A 19073-nucleotide genomic window follows, 5' to 3' on the forward strand; every position below is an offset into this window, starting at 1 on the left:
TGCTGTGAGGGGAATCCAAACCTCTATTTTCTGGATCGCCCAGCTGCTTCAAGTTCTTGGAGCCTGAACATAGTCCAGCCACTGTCTCAATCTGGGGGACCCAAGGCACATTCTCAGGGCACAGACCTATCCAGCATCCTCCTCTGAGTGTTCGAACCCACTGTCCAGCCACCTATTCCCGCGCGGCACAGCGCTGACTCCCCCTTATTCAAACACACCCGTCTTCCAGAACTCCACGCAAAGATGTGAAGTTTTTAATTTACAGTTTAACTCCCTCAGGGGCATGCAGTAGTTGTGAAGCAGTCGACTCACACACACATTGTCCAGTCTAACACCTATATCTAATCATGTAAAGAACAAGAGAGTATAGATCATACACAAGAATCAAACATCCTAAACACAATGTCACTCACTAGCTCACCCTTCCCTTGGGAGATCACCTGTGTTCTAGCAGGCAGGATCCTCCACTCCATTGCCTACCCTCCCCCTGCAGCAGGCTCGGAAGCCTCCCTCATCTTAATCCGGTGCAAAATGGCTCTCTCCCAGTTCCTCCCCGAGTCCCTGGTGCTGGGTCAACTACTTCTTTTGTTCTGCCTTTTGGTAATTTTCCAGTGCTCTCAATCTCCACCCCACCCCCAAATTCAGACAAGGGGAGAAAGTGTCTTCTCCTAGCTGGAACAAACCCATTGTCTAAAGGTGTTTTACTCTGCAGACAATCCATTGATCATTGAGTGCTGAGATCACTTCCCATTGTCTTTGGCCTGACAAAGACATAAATGACACAGCCCTGCTAACTCATAGTGGATCCACATACATATAAACTTTCCAAGACACCGTAATTTCATGACACAATTTCATAAAATTATCCACAATTCAGAAATGATACAGACAGAACCTCTATGCATCTGAAGAACTGGAGTTTTTACCCACAAAAGCTTATGCCCAAATAAATCTGTTAGTCTTTAAGGTGCCACCAGACTCCTTGTTGTTTTAGACAGAACCTCCAATTCATTAGAGTTACAATCTTTATATAAGACAAGAGACAACAGGTGGAGACAGACAGACGGGGGAGCACAAGGGATCCTGGATGGTGAAAAAAAGAATGTCTGAAACACTGGATAGGGAGAAATAAAAAATATATTTCAAGGCTTCAGAATGCATAATAAATAATAAGAGGAAATTTTAGCAAAACAGACCATTGTTACTTAAGGTCGATAAACTTTCCTCAGTGAACATGCTGTGTAAAAGTTTGGAGATGTAAAAAAAAGGAAATGTAAGTTTGTCAATCAATAATTCTAAATCATATCAGAGCAATAAAAATTATATTGCTAACAGCTGTATTTCCTCTTATTTTGTAATAAGCTACATTATAGAATGTTTAGCCTAGTGTACTAATATTTAATTCTAACACTCATTACCTGTACCACAAATAAAAGGAATTCAGGAGAGGGCTGCCAAATTGTTTTACCAGGGCCTAATCAGTGCTACTGAATAAATAGTATCTTGAATGAAGGGGATGGTGACCCACTCTTTTTCCCATGAGGGGTCATTAGGAAATAGTCCCACAGTTAGGAATATTAAGCTCCCTCAGATGCCAATTTAGGAGTTCCTGATAATTCCCAACCAGGTGTTCAGCTCCCTCAATAAAGACTGGAGTGAGAGGAAACAACTCCAGGTTTACACTTCATGCTTGAGAAGACCAATATCCAAGTTTTCTGATGAATGATTCTATCATGCAAGGACAGAAAATTCTTATTCCGCCCCTGGAGAAAACAGTTCCACTCATTCCAATGCCTAAAGATGTCAGCAAAGTGGGCTAGGCAGGCCATCAACACTGAATCATTGAAGGTGTGAGCAAGAGATTGCTATCATTCAAGAAAACATGCAACTCTGGTCTTAAGTGCATTGTTAGCACTTTATCTATATGAAAGCCACCTCACTTTAGTGTGAAACAGCAAATGCTGGTGAAAGGAAACAATGTCCTCACAGAGTGATCCAAGAACATCAAGAATCCATTGAACAGTTAATGACAGTCACATCTTTAATAGCTTCATGAAATACCTGGCACAGATTTTAAGGCCTTATCCTAATAACAAGAGCATAGCAACAGAGGGTCCTGTGGCACCTTTGAGACTAACAGAAGTATTGGGAGCATAAGCTTTCGTGGGTTAGAACCTCACTTCTTGCATCTGAAGAAGTGAGGTTCTTACCCACGAAAGCTTATGCTCCCAATACTTCTGTTAGTCTCAAAGGTGCCACAGGACCCTCTGTTGCTTTTTACAGATTCAGACTAACACGGCTACCCCTCTGATACTTAAAAGCATAGCAGTGTATGAAACAGTGACACTATGGAGCAATAGGCGCTGATTCAGAATGGTAACAAGGCTACGTTGTGCTTACCTATCATCACCTGAGAACCATGTAAATCTTTGTCTGTTTTCAGAAATGCCTTGAGTAAACATTCCCATGTTCTGTGTTCTAACATAGCTTTAGAAAAAAACCTGCCTCCTCATCAGAACGAGAGGCACACCTTGCAAAAGCCAGGAGCTGTGCAGCACCAGAGACTTTCCAACTTGCTAAGTAGTCACGCTTCCTGAGTTTTGAAAGCAGTTGCTCTCAGATGTCCTCAGCCACATCACTAATATGGCACGAAACCGTTGTTATTTGAGAAGCCCAATGTTTACAAGTTGGTAGCTGCTTCATGCGCTGTAACTTTTGAAACCACGTCTCTTGCTCACAGAAGGGTAAGATTTTCTGGAATAACACCCATCTCAAATGGCTGTGTGATTCATAGGGATAACCATTAAATGCCTGAGTGGGGTTCATGCTGATATTGCCAGTTTGGGTTATCAGGCCCTGTTGATTTTTTTTTTTTTTTTTTTTTAATATTCTCAGATTTGTCTTTCACTGACTGAAGTTTGGTTTCTAAATATTGTGTCAACTCTGAAGATTTCCTGTTCTCAGCTGCAATCACTTTCCATCATACCACAAACTGTTGTTTTGCATCGATCAATACAGAAACCATACATCATGTTTTTGCCATCGTATTTCCTCATTTTCTTTTTTCGCCATCACTGGAACAGCTTGCCATGCAATGATCAATCTTTCTGAATCACCTCGGGCCAGATCTGAGCCCATACAAAGAGTGAATGAGGTATGCAACATGGTCACAGGAGGCTCGGCAGTGCTTTTGGGCTTTAGCAATTACAGTTGACACATCTGGGATTCCAATGTAGTGATACATTTGGTCATTGTCTGTGTGCATGGCTACTGAGTCAGACCTAGTAAACAGTGTTTGTAATGGGGCTTTTCCCGTTTTGTATAAAATAAATTCAAACACACACACACACGTTCACTAGCAGAGGCTATAGCAGCCTTCTACACACTTACCTCTTGAAATGGTCTACAGTAAACCATCAGCTGGTATTTTCAATGGACAAGTAAATTGATTACCCTTACAAGGACAGATCATGACAGGGCTTACAGTGGGTATCTACTTTTATTATTTTATATTTATTGATTTTTTTCCCAAAAAACTTTTACATTATTTGATGACTGACCTCAGCCTCCATGGATCTCTCCAGGCCTCCTCTGAGCCTTTGACCCATAGTTTGGGAAACACTGATTAAGAATTTTGTTTTTTTAAAGGGAAAGAATAGAATCACAGATTAATAGAAATGTAGGACTGGAAGGAACCTCGACAAGTCATCTAATCTAGTCCTCTGCACAGAACCAGGACTAAGTATTATCTAGACCGGGGGGTAGTAAAGCATTTTTTGTCAAAGTCCAAATTTCTTGGTCAAGATATAGTCAAGGCCCAGACTCCAGAGAAACATTTTTCACACAGCAATAACAATAATAATAATAATAACTAAATAGTAATATTTCGGGGTCCGTTCGAAAGCGTCTGGCAGTCCAGATTTGGCCCATGGTCTGCCCATTCCTGACTGGTTTATCCAACCTGTTTTTAAAAACCTCCAATGACAGAGATTCCACAATCTTCCTAGGTAATTTGGTCCAATGATTAACTACCCTTGCGTATAACCTAAATCTCCCTTTCTGCTATTTAACCCCATTACTTTTTGTCCTATCCTTAGTGGATAAGGAAAACAATTCATCACCATCCTCTTTATAACAACGTTTTACATACTTGACTAAACAAACCCAGTTTTTTTCAATCTTTCCTCATAGATCATGTTTTCTAGAACTTTGATCTTTTTTGTTGCTTTCCTCTGGACTTTCTCCAGTTTGTCCACATCTTTAGCCCCAAGTTTGTTGCCTGGAACTGGACACAATACTCCAGTTGAGGCCTTATCAGTTCTGAGTAGAGCGGAAGAATTACTTCTCATCTCTTGCTTACAACACTCCTGCCTTTCTGATTTTGTCCCTACATGCTTGTGTTGTTTTGTTAATATTCATCCTTCATAATAATAATCTGAACTAATACAGAGAATCATATATCAATACTAAAACTCTAATTTAAGAAAGCACATGGCACTTTAATAGGTCATCATAGCTTGACAGCCGAAGATGCTGCGTATTAACAAAACCATTTTGACACAGACAGCTATACTACCCCATTAAAAGACAAACAAAATTATCAGTCATCTCTAACCAAACAAATCTATTTTTTACTACAGCTGAACCAAACAATACTCCTTTAGGGACAGAGAGTTAATGGTTCCCCTAGAAAAAGTATGTGGATGCATTCTAAACTCAGTAAGTAACTCAAAGCTTAAATGGAAATCCACACACCAATCAGAGATCCTTGCTTCATGTGCCTATATCCTACATGCCATACAGATGGTGTGATCTGTAGTACTAGTGACTATCTATTGACATGAAAGATTGACTCATATAAAGGTTGCCCAGAAAACCAGACCTAATTTTTTTTAAAGGCAAAAAAGGCTATTTTAAATTAGCTCCCACCAAATAGTACGAATGAAAACTTGTGACTAACTACAAATGTGACTAACTACAAATGAAATAGTTATATAAAGTATGAATCACAACCACATATTTATTAGTTTCTGAGTGCCAACAATATGCTCGGCACTGTACAATACAGAAAGGAAGACACAATAAGACTACTCTGCATTTTTGAAGCACCTTCGTTCCAGACGTCTTCATGTACTTTACAAGCTCTAATGAACTGAGCCTCAATGTAAGTCTGTAAAGTAGGTAAGTGTTATCAACCCTATTTTACTGAGGAAAAAACTGAGGCATAGACAGACTGTGCTGCCCAAGCTTACACAGGAAGTCTGTAACAGAGCTGCAAAGACATCCCTAACTGTAAGATGAGCTACAGTTATGACCTGATCTAAATGGCAAAACTACTGTTGGCTTCAATTGTAGCATGAGTAGGTCCTTAGGTGATATAACCATTAAACGCTACTCAGGCTGTGTCTACACTGCCACTTTCCACGCTAAAACTTTTGTCGTTCATGGGTGTGAAAAAACACCCCCCTGAGCGACAAAAGTTTTAGCGCTGAAAAGCGCCAGTATAGACAGTGCTTTATCACTGGGAGCCTGGCTCCCGGTGATAAAGCTACCACCACTCGTTCGGGGTGGGTCTTTTTATAGCCGGGAGAGCTCTCCCCCGGCGATAAACGATGTCTACACTGCCCATGTCACAGCGCTGCTGCGCGGTCGAGCTGTAATGTGAGTAGTGTAGACATACTTTCAGTGTTCATTAAAGGACAAGCTTCTTTTTATGTAAGCAGTGTAGTTGTAGCTGTACTGGTCCCAGGATATTAAATAGACAATGTGGGTGAGATAATATCTTTTACTGGATCAACTTCTGTTGGTGAGAGAGGCAAGCTTTCATGCTACAAGAGCTCTTCTTCAGGACTGGGAAAGATACTCAGTGTCACAGCTAAATGCAAGGTTGAAGAGATTGTTTAGCATAGGTAGTGAGCACATATTCTAAGGGACCATTCAAAGTGCTAACAGGCCACTCTACCTGGAATAGTCCCTTGGAATATGTGCTCACTACTTATGCTAAACAATCTGTTCCACTTTGCATTTAGCTGTGATGCTAGCTAGGAGTACCTTTACCAGGCCTGAGAGCTCTGTGTGGCTCTGTTGTGTCTCTCACCAACAGAAGTTCGTCCAATAAAAATTTTATTAAGATGATGTTTTTAAAAAAAGTGAACGGTACAGAGTTTAAGCATAGAAGTTTCTGGTTATCAGGGAATAACATAGATCGGGGTCCACAATGTGGTACCTGCGGGCGCCATGGAGCCCGCCGGGGCATCTAAGTGCGCCCGCGTTCTGGCCAGCAGACGAGCATCTGCCGAAATGCCACCGAGAAGCAGCAGCATCCAGAGGCGGCGCCGCCAAAATGCCGCCGATTTTCGACGGCATTTCGGCGGCGATGATGCTGCTTGTCGGCAGCATTTCGGCGGCGACGCCTATTGACGTTGCCGCTTGTCGGCAGCATTTCGGCAGATGCTCGTCCGCCGCCCTAGTCCTCTGTGGCTCATCGTCTGGCGCCCGCCAGACGAAACAGGTTGGGTACCACTGACATAGATTATCAAGGGATGCAAAGTTAAGATCAGGGCATAAGGAGTACATAATCTGCAATATCACCAATTGGGGGTAAAAGGTTGATGCGTCAAAGTCCAGACATTGAGATCTGAGGGTATGTTGTTCATATAATGGCTATGTTCGGGTGCGGAGTATAATGAGTGGATACGATTATTACCTCACGCTCCTTTTCTCTCTAAGGCTACGTCTACACTAGAGAGCTTACAGCGGCACAACTGTACCAATGCAGCTGCACCAGCCACTCTAAGATCTCTCATGTAGCTGCTCTATGCTGACAGGAAAGAGCTCTCTCTTTGACCTAATTAAACCACCCCCAACAAGCGGTGATAGCTATTTTGGAGAGAGAAGCTCTCCCACCAACATAGCGCTGTGCACACTACCACTTATGCCGGCGAAATTTATGTTGCTTTGGGGTTCACACCACTGAGCAACATAAGTTTTGCCAACATAAGTGGTAGTGTAGACAGGGCCTAAGCTTCTTTGTAATAACAGAAAGATTTTCCCCTCAGATCCACATGGTAATACTCAACTACAGTATTAGCACTCCCTAACATAGAATCATAGAATATCAGGATTGGAAGGGACCTCAGGAGGTCATCTAGTCCAACCCCCTGCTCAAAGCAGGACCAATCCCCAACTAAATCATCCCAGCCAGGGCTCTGTCAAGCCTGACCTTAAAAACCTCTAAGGAAGGAGAGTCCACCACCTCCCGAGGTAACCCATTCCAGTGCTTCACCACCCTCCTAGTGAAAAAGTTTTTTCTAATATCCAACCATGACAGGAAAAGTCACACAAATCAGAGAAACACTGAATACTGAAGCTGAGTACTAACATAGAGACCTGAGATGAGACTTTTCCCCTGTATTTTGAGGATCAAACCATTTTGATGTCTATAGTATTTCTTGACAACACATCAGTGCAAAAGCACTCCTGCTTATTGCTAGGCTTGGGATCTACTAGCAGCAAATCAATAGTGGATAACTTCACCTTCAACTCATAGAGAGAGAGAATTTTTTTCCCCTTTAAAATATTGATGGGCTTGCTCCCAGAGTCATCTTGGAACACAAGCCTTAAAGGGTGAACCAACAGAATTGTTAACTCAATTCCCTAGGCAACATCCCATGCTGAGCTGGTATTGTTACAATAATGAGTTCTGCTCCACCTGATCCAAAAGCACCAGCTGATCCCTATTTTATAGACTTTTTAAATGGGAAAACGCTTTTCAGCCAGTGCCATAAATCTTTTAATTAATCATTGATAGTCAGATGATAAATCATATTCTTTTGCTGTACAACCTAACCTTTTATCCAGAAACTGAATCCTTCACAGGTATATCAGGGGTAGGCAACCTATGGCACGCGTGCCAAAGGCGGCACACAAGCTGATTTTCAGTGGCACTCACACTGCCTGGGTCCTGGCCGCCAGTCCGGGGAGCTCTGCATTTTAATTTAATTTTAAATGAAGCTTCTTAAATATTTTAAAAACCTTATTTACTTTACATACAACAATAGTTTAGTTATATATTATAGACTTATAGAAAGAGACCTAAAAACTTTAAAATTTATTACTGGCACGCGAAACCTTAAATTAGAGTGAATAAATGAAGCCTCGGCACAGCACTTTTGAAAGGTTGCCGACCCCTGGGCTATATAGAAGGTATAAGTATCTGTTCATTCTGTTGGGATTACTCCAGGAGCTGTTGCTCAACAATACACAAAGATTTCAACAGTGCATACGCTACAGTGCAGTAGTTTCATAGATTTTTTTTCTTTTGTATAGAACCTGCAACCCTCACACCAATGAGTAATCTTTATTTATTTTAGTAGTTCTGTTGGGACTACTCGTGTTAGTAAGTCTTGCAGGATTGGGCCCAGACTTCTTTTAAGTACTGTTATGGTGGACATTTTTTGGATATAGTAATCATATTTACATTTAATAGTTTCTGAAGCTTTGTGAAATATGGATTATGAACCTTAAGGACAAGTATATAAACAGAGTGTATGTAAAGGACGCAAACGCTGTACTTTATAACACAGCGGGTATCTCTTGAACAAAGAAGCCCTGAATAGTACATTTGATACAATTGATACAGTCTTACATTTGTCTTGGTAACTTAAGAATTATGCATGATTCTTTTGGGCGGTCTCTTCATTTCTTTTGCTCTGCAGAATTATGTGCCGTACTTTCTAGCAACTTATCTAAACCTAATAATTACAACAGACACATGGCTGTGAGCCATATCACAAAGGATGAAGATCAATTAGTGAAATAATGTTTGGGGGGGGAGGAGGTTGGTTTTTTTGGGGGGGGGTTGTTGTTTTTTTGTTTTCTTAATTTTTACTTTAGGGCTAAAACTCAGTTTAAAAAAGTCTTAATTAGATGTTTGTAAAGTGCTTTCAGAAAGGGACCAATCCTGCCAGGTGCTGAGGTTAAGTCAGTGGGAGCTGAGAGTGCTCAGCATCTTACAGGATTGGACCAAAAAGAGCTATATATAGATGCTAAGAATACACTCAGGGTGAAATTCTCATCCCTTTGGAGTCAACAGCAAAACTCCCATTGACTTCAATGCCTCAGTTCCTTCAACAGAGCTGCAAACAGAATCCAGCTTTCTAGACTCTCAGTCCTTTTTCTTAACCACGAGACTTCTGTAACTGTAAGCTGAACTACAACAGTTAGGGTCTCCTATCTGAATGGCAAAACTCCCATTTACTTCAATGGGACCAGGATTTCACCCCTAAATATTCCTAACCAAATTGCGGGCCTAATGCTGAGAAATGCTGAGCACCTGCAGCTTCCTGGAAGCCATAGCCTCCTGAATCTCACACCCTTATTGTTAAAACAAGACAAAAATAAACTTTTGCACGTTAGAGTCTAAATGAACAATAGGAATTCTATTTCATATTTTCTCTTTGAACTGAAAAAATGAATACAATTTAATGCAATTCCTGAAACACATCTTGGAAGAGATACACAGCTCTTTATGACTTATCTTAATATCAACTGTATTTTGAATATCAAATAATGCCTATGAAGCATTGAATTAATGTTGTAATTGACAACAAAATTTCTCTCTCCAGGCTCAATATTTCTTCCAAAGTTATTCATATGAACAAGACATGAGCTCCTTATAGTGAGATATATGTAATAAAGATGGTATTTATAGAGGACTTCACTAGAACTAAGATAAAAGATATGGTTTCTTTATAGCCTCAGCATATTGATGTATTGTAGAACTTTAAAGCATCTCAGCAACCAAAAGAACATTCTAACTGAAAAAAGATGGCAGATACTGTAGATAGGGTTGGCAGAATTCAATTTTTTTAAATAATGTCCATGGATAATATCAATGTTTATTTTTAAGCATTTTTTCCTATTTTTATCTAGTTACATTTTCACAGTTGTGCAGAAATATGGATTTTTATCAATTTACATTCTCACAGCTGTGGGAAATTATGGAGAATAATTATTACAGATAATTATTTAAGGACAGTAGGTGTTGAGATTCAAAAAGTTCAAGCTTTATAACTGTTAAAATACAAATTGTTAACATCACATGTCCAAGTATACAAAGTAAATATTCTTTAGTCAAACTCTAATAAGTTTACAAGCAACAGTTTTCTTAATTTGCCTATCTGTAAATTTTTATCATCAATGCAAATTTTTACAGTTTATATGCATACAGTGAAATTGATATTTACCAATAAAATAAATTCTTCCAAGCCTAACTATACATATTTATTTTAAATACTTTGGCTATAAACATTTAAGAAGCTGATGATCAAATCATAAATTCTTTCAACAGTGCAAGTTTTAAAAAAATCCTGGACCAAATTACTCAACCTATTGTTCTTTCAAAACTAATTTTGCCTGGCTATAAATCTAGACTGCCCGGATCCCTTCTGCCTTTGTTTCAGCCCCATCCCCTCCCAGGTTTTTCTATCTAATTATCTGACTCCCTGCTAACATTGCTCTTTGCAATTTACCTCCAGGAACCAATAGGAACACATGTCATTGGGAATTAGGGAATTGCTGCAGAATACAAACCAACAAACAGGATCATAAACTATCCGAATGCCAAAACTTTCTTTAACCATGAGATGTAAGGGCAACACACCATATTTTATTCCATTTACTAATACGATATAAGAGAACTAGTCTTACAAAGCAGAAAAATGATTATTTGATTCAGATGTCTTTGTTGTCCTTGAGACTAAGTGCTTAATAGCGCATTATATAGCAACATACTGCACTTTATTTATATAATCAAAAAGTAAAGCTCTAGTCATTTAATTCCTTTTACAGGGCAAGGTGATCAATTCCAACTACAGTTAAAGAATTCCCCAACTCCATTTAGGAATCCATGTTTCTTGTTTGTGGCAATAACTGCTAGAAAAAGCTTATCGGCTCTCTCATCTCTGATGCTTACCATACATCAGCTAAATAACCACATTGGGTTACTGAGAGGAGCAGGAAGGACAAAAGCAGTGCTGAGCCACCTGAAATATAAGCCTGTTGACATAATAATCTAATAAATATGTACATGTACCAAATTTAACACTCCTGGTAAACAAACTCTGTTAACATTCACTGAGAATACTGTTTAAGAATAAGGAAATATGCTTTCCAAACAACGTGATAATCTGTATTGGCTATTTTAACTTTTCTGTCTCTGGTGAGTCAGTTAACCTGCAAAAGACTTAAATGGATACAGAAAATGAGATGGGAGACCCACAAGAAGAGCAATTAACCTTTCTTCAAAGGCTAACCTTTTGCTCTCTCTTTCACCTACATATCTGAACTCATCTGTTTAATACAAGTGTATTACAAAGAAGGAAATATTAAATCAAGAAGACTTTACTTAACTGGAGGTGAATCAAATCCATCACTGTTTCCACAACTACTTTTTATTCTTAATTATGTTATCTAAAAACAAAACATACAGGCAAAAGAGTTCTGTCTCTCTCAAGCGCCCACTTTGGGTCACACAGCAGGTGGCAAACTGGAAAAGTACAAACCAGTAATAGAACAGAACACTTATCCTTAAAAAGTATCTGCCACGCTCATTATGTTTGGTTAGTCTAGAGAAAACAGATGATATGAATGAAAAAGGTATACCAGTTTCCAGAGGGATCCTCACACCACCGTTCCGGCTTTCCAGCTCCCAGCCGAAGGAAGGCACATTCGTAGCTGTTAAAAAATGATTGAGACGCTTGTATGTGGTTATTGTCTATCTAGTAACTGGATACCAGACATTTCTTCTGCCTACACTCCTCGCCTCTCTTTGCCTTCTGTCCCCCTTCCATTAAATGCAAATGATTCACGCCATTTGAGACTAGTGTGAGCTCCTCATTTCCATGGCATTAAACGGAGGGCTTAACAGTTCATGCCTCCCCAAAGGGGCTGTAGCAGACACAATGACCTCTCCCTGGCTCCCTGGGGCCGAGATACTTGGAGAGGCCATTACATCTACTCCAAGGAAGCGAACAAAACCTGCCTCCCCTTGGCTGCGCCTCGAGTCGGGAACAGCCCGCTGGCGTGAAGCTCCCCTCGGGGGGAGGCTGATGGCTCCAAGGCGTCTGCACCGGCCCAGCGGGTGACAGCAGACAGCTCCCAACCATCTCCCGAGCATCTTACCCCGACAGATGAAACCGGCTGCCCGGGGGGCTGCGCCACACAACTTACCGGGATGCAGCCACCGCCTGCCACGGGAAAGTTCACGAGAACTTGGTGCCTGTCGTTAGCCCTGCACCCCTTTCCCTAGAGCCGGTCCCCAGGGCAAGCCCGTCCCTCTGAGCGGCTCCCTCCCGCTAGGGCATGTCCCCCCGCAGCGGGTGCAGAACGGGTCTTCCCCAGCCCCAGCAACCAGCAGAGGAGGCGCCGGCACCAGCTCTGCTGCCGCCACAACCTGCGTCCTCATTCAAACACACACAACAATGCCCCCAGCAGCGCGGCGACAGCAAGAGAAACCCGGAGCGGGAGCCGCCCGGACCGGAGCGCTCCGCGCCGCCTGCCCCGGGCACGGAGCACAAGGGGCCGCAGAAGCCGTCCAGCAGCCGCAGCCAGGCCCTTTCCCCGGGGAAGGGGGTGTGTATGTGTGTGGCAGCTGCGGGGCCGGATCCTGCTCCCGCTGGAGTCAGTGGCAGGTCACGATCCTGGCAGATCAATTCCCCGCTGGGGGGGGAGGGTTGGGGGCTATTCTGACCGCAGCAGAGTTGCCCCACCATGCTGGGTGCTGTTGGTTATTCTGCCATTTCCATTACATCAGGATAGTTGCAGACACTTGGGGGGGGGCGTCATTTTTGATAGCCTGGCCTAGTTTCTTCAGTCCTTCCTCGGGCAAAACTCCAGCTGAAGTCAATGGGAGTTCAGCTTCATGAACAGGGAGAGGAGGATTGGGTCCTCACCCCACCCGGGGAAAGCATGGGAACTACAGAGGCTGGTGGTGGGAGAATTAAATCTATTACCAACCTGCGGGCAGCAGCTCTGCAGCCCCTCCTCCACTGCAACTCTCTACCTCACCTATATTACTTGAGTCCCTATGGTGGACCCCTGCATGGGGGTCGGGGTTGTGGCCACAGGACTGGCCCTAGCCCTTTGTTTCTCTCCCAACCTGCCGTAAAACCTCCTCTCTGCCATGGTTTATGTGGAGGTGATGCAGAGCCTACTTCTGTCAGTCAGGAGAGGCAAGTTAGCTCCTTTCAACTCCTGCTCCTCAAGCATCTTTCCTCAAATGCCCCCCACACACATACCAGACACAGAGAGCAGAACTACTGTGATTGTGGTGCATTGGCGAGGCCTTCCATCCCATGGTTCCTCCATGCCCGGGTGAATTGCGCTTTCCGCAAAAAAGGAAGCAAGCTGCCGCATCTCATTTGTGTGTCCCCTCTGAACACTTAAAATGCACGAACTTGGTTTCTGTTTTCTAACAGGAGATTAATTTATCTAAAGGATTCTGAAGTAGTAGTGATCCAGCACCAGGTATTCCAGCATTTCTTGTCTCCGCTTCTATTCAGCGTGCTCCTATTGTTTGCTAGTTCAAAGTCTGCTGGGAGTACTAAGCAGCTTTTCATTCACCTTCTATTTCAAATTTTCCTCCAATAAGAAGGCTCCAAGAAAGTATGGGTCACATTGTGCGAGTCATGTTTGTATTTCACTTTACACAGAGAAGCAGTAACAATGTTACTGTCCATTCAAAATGCAAGAAAACACTTTTATTTTTTCAGAGGGGTAGCCTTGTTAGTCTGGATCTGTAAAAAGCAACAGAGGGTCCGGTGGCACCTTTAAGACTTAGCAGAGGTATTGGAGCATAAGCTTTCATGGGTGAATGCCCACTTTGTCAGATGCATGCAATACCTCTGTTAGTCTTAAAGGTGCCACCGGACCCTCTGTTGCTTTTTACTTTTCTTTTTGTAAAGATCTAAAAAAAATTAGAGATGGAAAAGCCCTATCAGAGGATCCCACCCATCCCCTGCACGTGCAGGGAATAATTATATAATTCCTTTCACAGAGAATGCATCAAATAGATTAATACCATACTCAGTCACTCAAAAAAGCCAAGTGAACAAGTTTTAGTTTTTGTCCTGTTCTCAAACTGAAAGATATGCCCCGGTTTTCCTGGGCTTTACAGACTGTGAGAACATTATTGTCAGTCCAGTTTGTCAGACTAGGAGACAGATCTGCGGAGGGGAGCTGCGGAGGGAGTAATGTGACCTCTTGGAGCAGCATCTTAAATTTCACCTTTTCATCTCTGTCCAGCAACTGATTGGCTGATACCATAGAAACAATCCATTGTTGTCATTCAATTCAGCACGGGCTATTGCAATTGCACAGCAAAGCCTCATGGGCCAAACAGGAAGAAACTTTATCCTCAAAGTAATTGCATGTGAAATGTGAGTTAGGCACCTTTAAAAGGGGGCGAGGGGGAGCTTCTCCTTTGAATATATATATTATCCCTCAGTATTATATCTTGTAAGCTGTTTGGTTTTGGTTTTTTTAAACAAAAGAGCCTTCACAATATACAAGATCTTTAAGCATAAAAAGGGGAAAGTTACTATCTAAAATTTCTCTCCCTGAGTCACCACAAACTGACTCTGTAGTTTTGGGAGTTCAGGAGTTTTTGTTACAGAATTCCCTCATTTTAGGAGTTCAAATGCATTCATTCTCCTTTGACCTTCATCACAGCACCTAAAAGCGCTTTCCAGGAGGTCACTGATTCTGATGTCTTTCACTCCTAACAGGTTCCTGAGCTGCTCATTCATACCTTTAAGGATTCCTCCAAGTGTTCCAATAATCACTGGGATCATCTCTGTTCTAGTTTTCCACAATCGTTCCAGCTTGTGGCAGAGTTCTTAATACTTTGGTATCTTCTCTTCTGGTTTCTTTTTTATTTTTCTGTCTGTTGGTATGGCAATATCAATTAGCATGATCTTATTTGTCTTCTTTTCTACAGCAACTATGTCTGGTATGTTTGCCTGTCCCGTTTACTCTGTGACAATTACCAGAGCCCATAAAAATCTTAGGACTCTTCCTTCTCTAGAGCACTCCACAGAGGTTCCAGTGCAAACACTTGGCAACCTCATTGTCTCTGTTCATATATTCTCTCCCAGCCAGGCTCCTGAAGATGCTCAACACATGCTCCATCTCTTCCTTTTTGGAACACATTCTGTAGTTAGGGGAGCAGTTCTGTCAATCAATTTTGTTTTCAATGTAATTAAGCTTTAAGGACTGCTTTTGTGCACTCATAATGAGGTGCTCTGCATCTCTTTTGAGGTATCTTTCTACAAACCATGAGTTTGTTAATCTTCAGTCACTAATTCAATCTCTCTTCACCACTCTGTGTAAATTTTTCAAGCCTTTCTTTGGCAAATTGCTTTCTCTTTCTTTTATGCTTTCTAGGGCCGAGTTGTGCACTCAGCTCTCACTTGTTATCACGATTAGATGATCTTTTACTGTGGCCGACTCCTCATATGATATATTTTTCAATGTCAATTGCTTCCTCCACGTATAGCAGACCTTTTCCTCCATCACATCATTGAATGTACATTCTGTTCATGTCTTGCTAGCTACTCACTTCTCTATGCACCACCAGAAACTTTCTTGTTTGGATGTCAGTTTTTTCTTTTCCTCAATTCCACTTGATCACTCTGCAAGTGTATCGTACTACTGGCATCATGCATATATTAATAGGGTGGATTGAATTCTTCAGGTTGAGTTTTGTCCTTAGTAGTTCTTATTTGTCTGTAATATTCTTTCCTCACTATTACTTTGACTTATGTTGTAACTCCAACAGTTTCCTGAATTCAAGGTATTTATAGGAGCCAGGCTGAGAGAAATCTTGGATAGTATCTTCGTTAACTTGTATGTCATGTGATTGTACCAGTTTGCCCCTTTTTACTCACGCTGACACCTATTTAGCCAAGCCAAGCTTTATATCTTGATCAAACTTTCCTACACATCAATTTTTATATCTCCTTTTGTTACCATTCATATAGTTTAAGATCCTCCATACATAACAAATGGTTAACTAGTTTTTACTCTTTGCTGATAAGATAAACACAATTTCTCTCCCGGCTCATCCATGTCAGTGGCAACATCGCTACTGTGAACAGCATTGGTGATAAGGAATCTCCTTGAAATATTCCTCTTTTAATTTGGACCTCATCAACAAGAGTCCCTTCAAGGTAGAGTTGAGTGTTCCAGTTAACCACAGATTGCTGCAGGAAGGAAATGATCTTTGGATGAACCCTGAGCATTTTGATCCACGAAGGTGGGAGGGACACCATCGTATGCTATTTGCTAGTCTATCCAAGCAATCTCAATTTTTTTTTATTTTTATATTTTTGTTTGTTTTGCATCTTCTGTGATCTTCCCGTTTATCATGAGGTGGATATCCTTTTGTCCCTTTCGTGTTTACTATCCAGACTTTTTGCTCAGGAGTGCCTCATTCCACTGCGAGCTAGCATGATCTGGATCTCATCTTTGCCAGAATTGCCATTAGCAGTTTCCACATCATAGGTAAACATGTGACTGGTCTAAAATTCATAGGATCATTGTGGCCTTCTTTTTCTTTTTTTTTCTTTTTTGGTATAAGAACGGTTCTTCCTGTCTATCTTGGACATCTGTTCTTCAAACATTTATTAAGTTGTTCAAGTAAATAGTTATGGAGAGTTAAGTATTTCAGCCAGAATCTATACACCTCATCTGATCCAAGTGCTTTACAATTTTTTGTTCCTCTCAATATCTTATCTCCTTTTTTCTTTGATATTCCTGTGTATTCCTCTATTCTGTGTTTTTTAATTTTCTCTCTCACATTTTTAATCTAATCTGCTATCTAATTATGTTGTACATCCTCAGAACAGATTTTCTTCCAGAAGTGCTGAAACTCTTCCACATTCTTTATTGAATCTCTGTTTTTTCCTATTCTGTTTTTAACGTTTATCTGATCAAAGAATATCCTAGGGTCGCTGTCATAACACTAGATTATGTAACATTTTTATCTTCATTTTAGCCTGTAATCCAGCTAAACTCTTATTTTTTATTATATTATTATTATTGTTAAATATGGCATGTGGCTTGAAAACAAATGCAGGTTCCTCTGCACTGGGAGTTCCTCTCTCCATCAGCAGGCAGTGCCTATAATTGTCTTCCTGATCAGCTACACCTGTGTTGTTGGAATTTTGGTAACTAAGCCTGCTGTAGATGTGTTGGTGCCATGGCTTAGGAAGCTGTAGTGTCTCCCTTATGAGTCAAAAGGGGAAAACTGTGTGAACGACAATATCAGTTGCATTTTTTAAATAATCTCTTAAAATAATCTTTGGAACTGTCCCTAAAATGCAGGTTAGTTTAGGAAAATGAAATAAAAGCTACAATGTTGTTACTTTAATGAAGTTGTATCATTTCTATTTTTTTCCCTTTCTCTTCATAATTTCTCTATCCCAGTTTCATTTTTTGTCTCCACTTTTTGTCTTTTCCCTCCTTTCTCTCGCTCCCTTAATTATTTTATTCTATTTCTCTCTTCTTGTGGACTTGCCCACACTGGACCTGATTCTCAGGTTTTCTGGTCTAACACCACTGAAACTATATAGACCCAAAACTGGTCTCACAGTGGAGAATCAGGCCCTCTGCCTTTCACCCTCTCTTCTCAACCTCTTCCTTTTTCTCTCCATCCTAATCCATGGGCAAAATTCTGCTCTTGATTACACTGGTGCAAATCATAACTACTGAAGCCAGTGTGCAACAAAAGGGTAAAACTGGATTGAGTGCAGAATCAAGCCCCAAGAATCTTCCTTTCTCCATCTCACTCTTTATTTTCACTCTCTCCCCCTGCACTCATTCAAACTCACGTTTACGCTACCTGTTTTGAGGATGTTTTCAGGACACCAACCAGGCCCACAGGTTGCCTTATGAACCTAGCAAAGCTGACAATCACTGCTAAGTCCAGAGTTCAGATCCAAGGAACAGATTTATTCAGCATAGGTACAGAGAGCCACATCCCAGTGATCATTTAAGGCATGTCAGGTTGAGTACATACAACAAGGTTGTACATAAACAAAGGCAAAGACACGTCTCCGTGCACTCTTTTATGCCCAAGATGACACTCTGCTTTCTATCAACACCCCTCGTCTCTGATCTGTTACACAATAATGATTAACAATATCTATGACCAAATATAAGATTCCACATAACACTAGATTATGTAACATGTTTATTTACTTATTAGCCATAAAAACTATTAATCTTAATATTTCACAGGATCTTTGGGGACTTTCCTTGTTTATCCTGAGTATACTTGGCTGGGTCATCATGACCGCCGATTAACTTAGTCCTTGTCCTGTACCCAAAATGAAGGACAATTCAAGAGTTGAATAAAAGAATAGATAGTACATCAAATCTTAATTAGCCAAACGGCTTTGTTTTGCATTCCCTCCCAAAAGGTTATTCAAAGGCCATCCTACAAACTAGTCCTCCCATTAGTTATACTGGTTATGCACTTGCTTATAATATTACTAGCTATTTTGATATATATGTACATATATGATCCATTAAATACATTATTAAATACACTTAGTTCCTTATCATTTTACATGAGGTAAGTTCACCCTCTCACTGTTTCACCTCCTTACATCTGTACTTACACTGCACTCACACATTCTATTCTCACACACCCTTCATTCACTAACATTATTCACCCTACATAAACTTACTATTCACCAGTGGTGCTGGAACGAGGAGTAGTGGGGGTGCTGCTACACCCCCTGGCTTGAAGTAGTAATAACAAACATCAAATACATGGTTTCCAGCTTCAGCACCCTCACAATTGTTCCAGCACCTCTGCTATTCACCCACTCTGTGCCTACCCGCCATTAACACTAGCAGTAAACTTGTACCATTCCTCTCTTGTGCTTTATACTGACTTATGACTATCTTATACATGTAGCAGCTAGAGGAGTGAAGGGGCTCCCTGTGCACTCTTATCTCCAGTACATTCACACAAGAGTACTCATAATATGGCCCATAATTTGCAA

The 19073-nt window shown here is 41.1% G+C and overlaps 1 protein-coding gene across 1 annotated transcript in view; it reads right to left on the reverse strand.

The window, feature by feature from the left end:
* Positions 1-12156, reverse strand: part of PLCH1 (phospholipase C eta 1) — a 172355-nt gene extending 160199 nt beyond the window's left edge. Inside the window, exon 1 of the mRNA XM_054040926.1 lies at positions 11665-12156. The gene's annotated coding sequence lies outside the window, so the exon portion shown is untranslated. The remainder of the gene's footprint in view (positions 1-11664) is intronic.
* Positions 12157-19073: the final 6917 nt, after the last annotated feature.

Source organism: Malaclemys terrapin, chromosome 9, assembly GCF_027887155.1.
Source record: "Malaclemys terrapin pileata isolate rMalTer1 chromosome 9, rMalTer1.hap1, whole genome shotgun sequence".
Classification (NCBI taxonomy): Eukaryota; Metazoa; Chordata; order Testudines; family Emydidae; genus Malaclemys; species Malaclemys terrapin.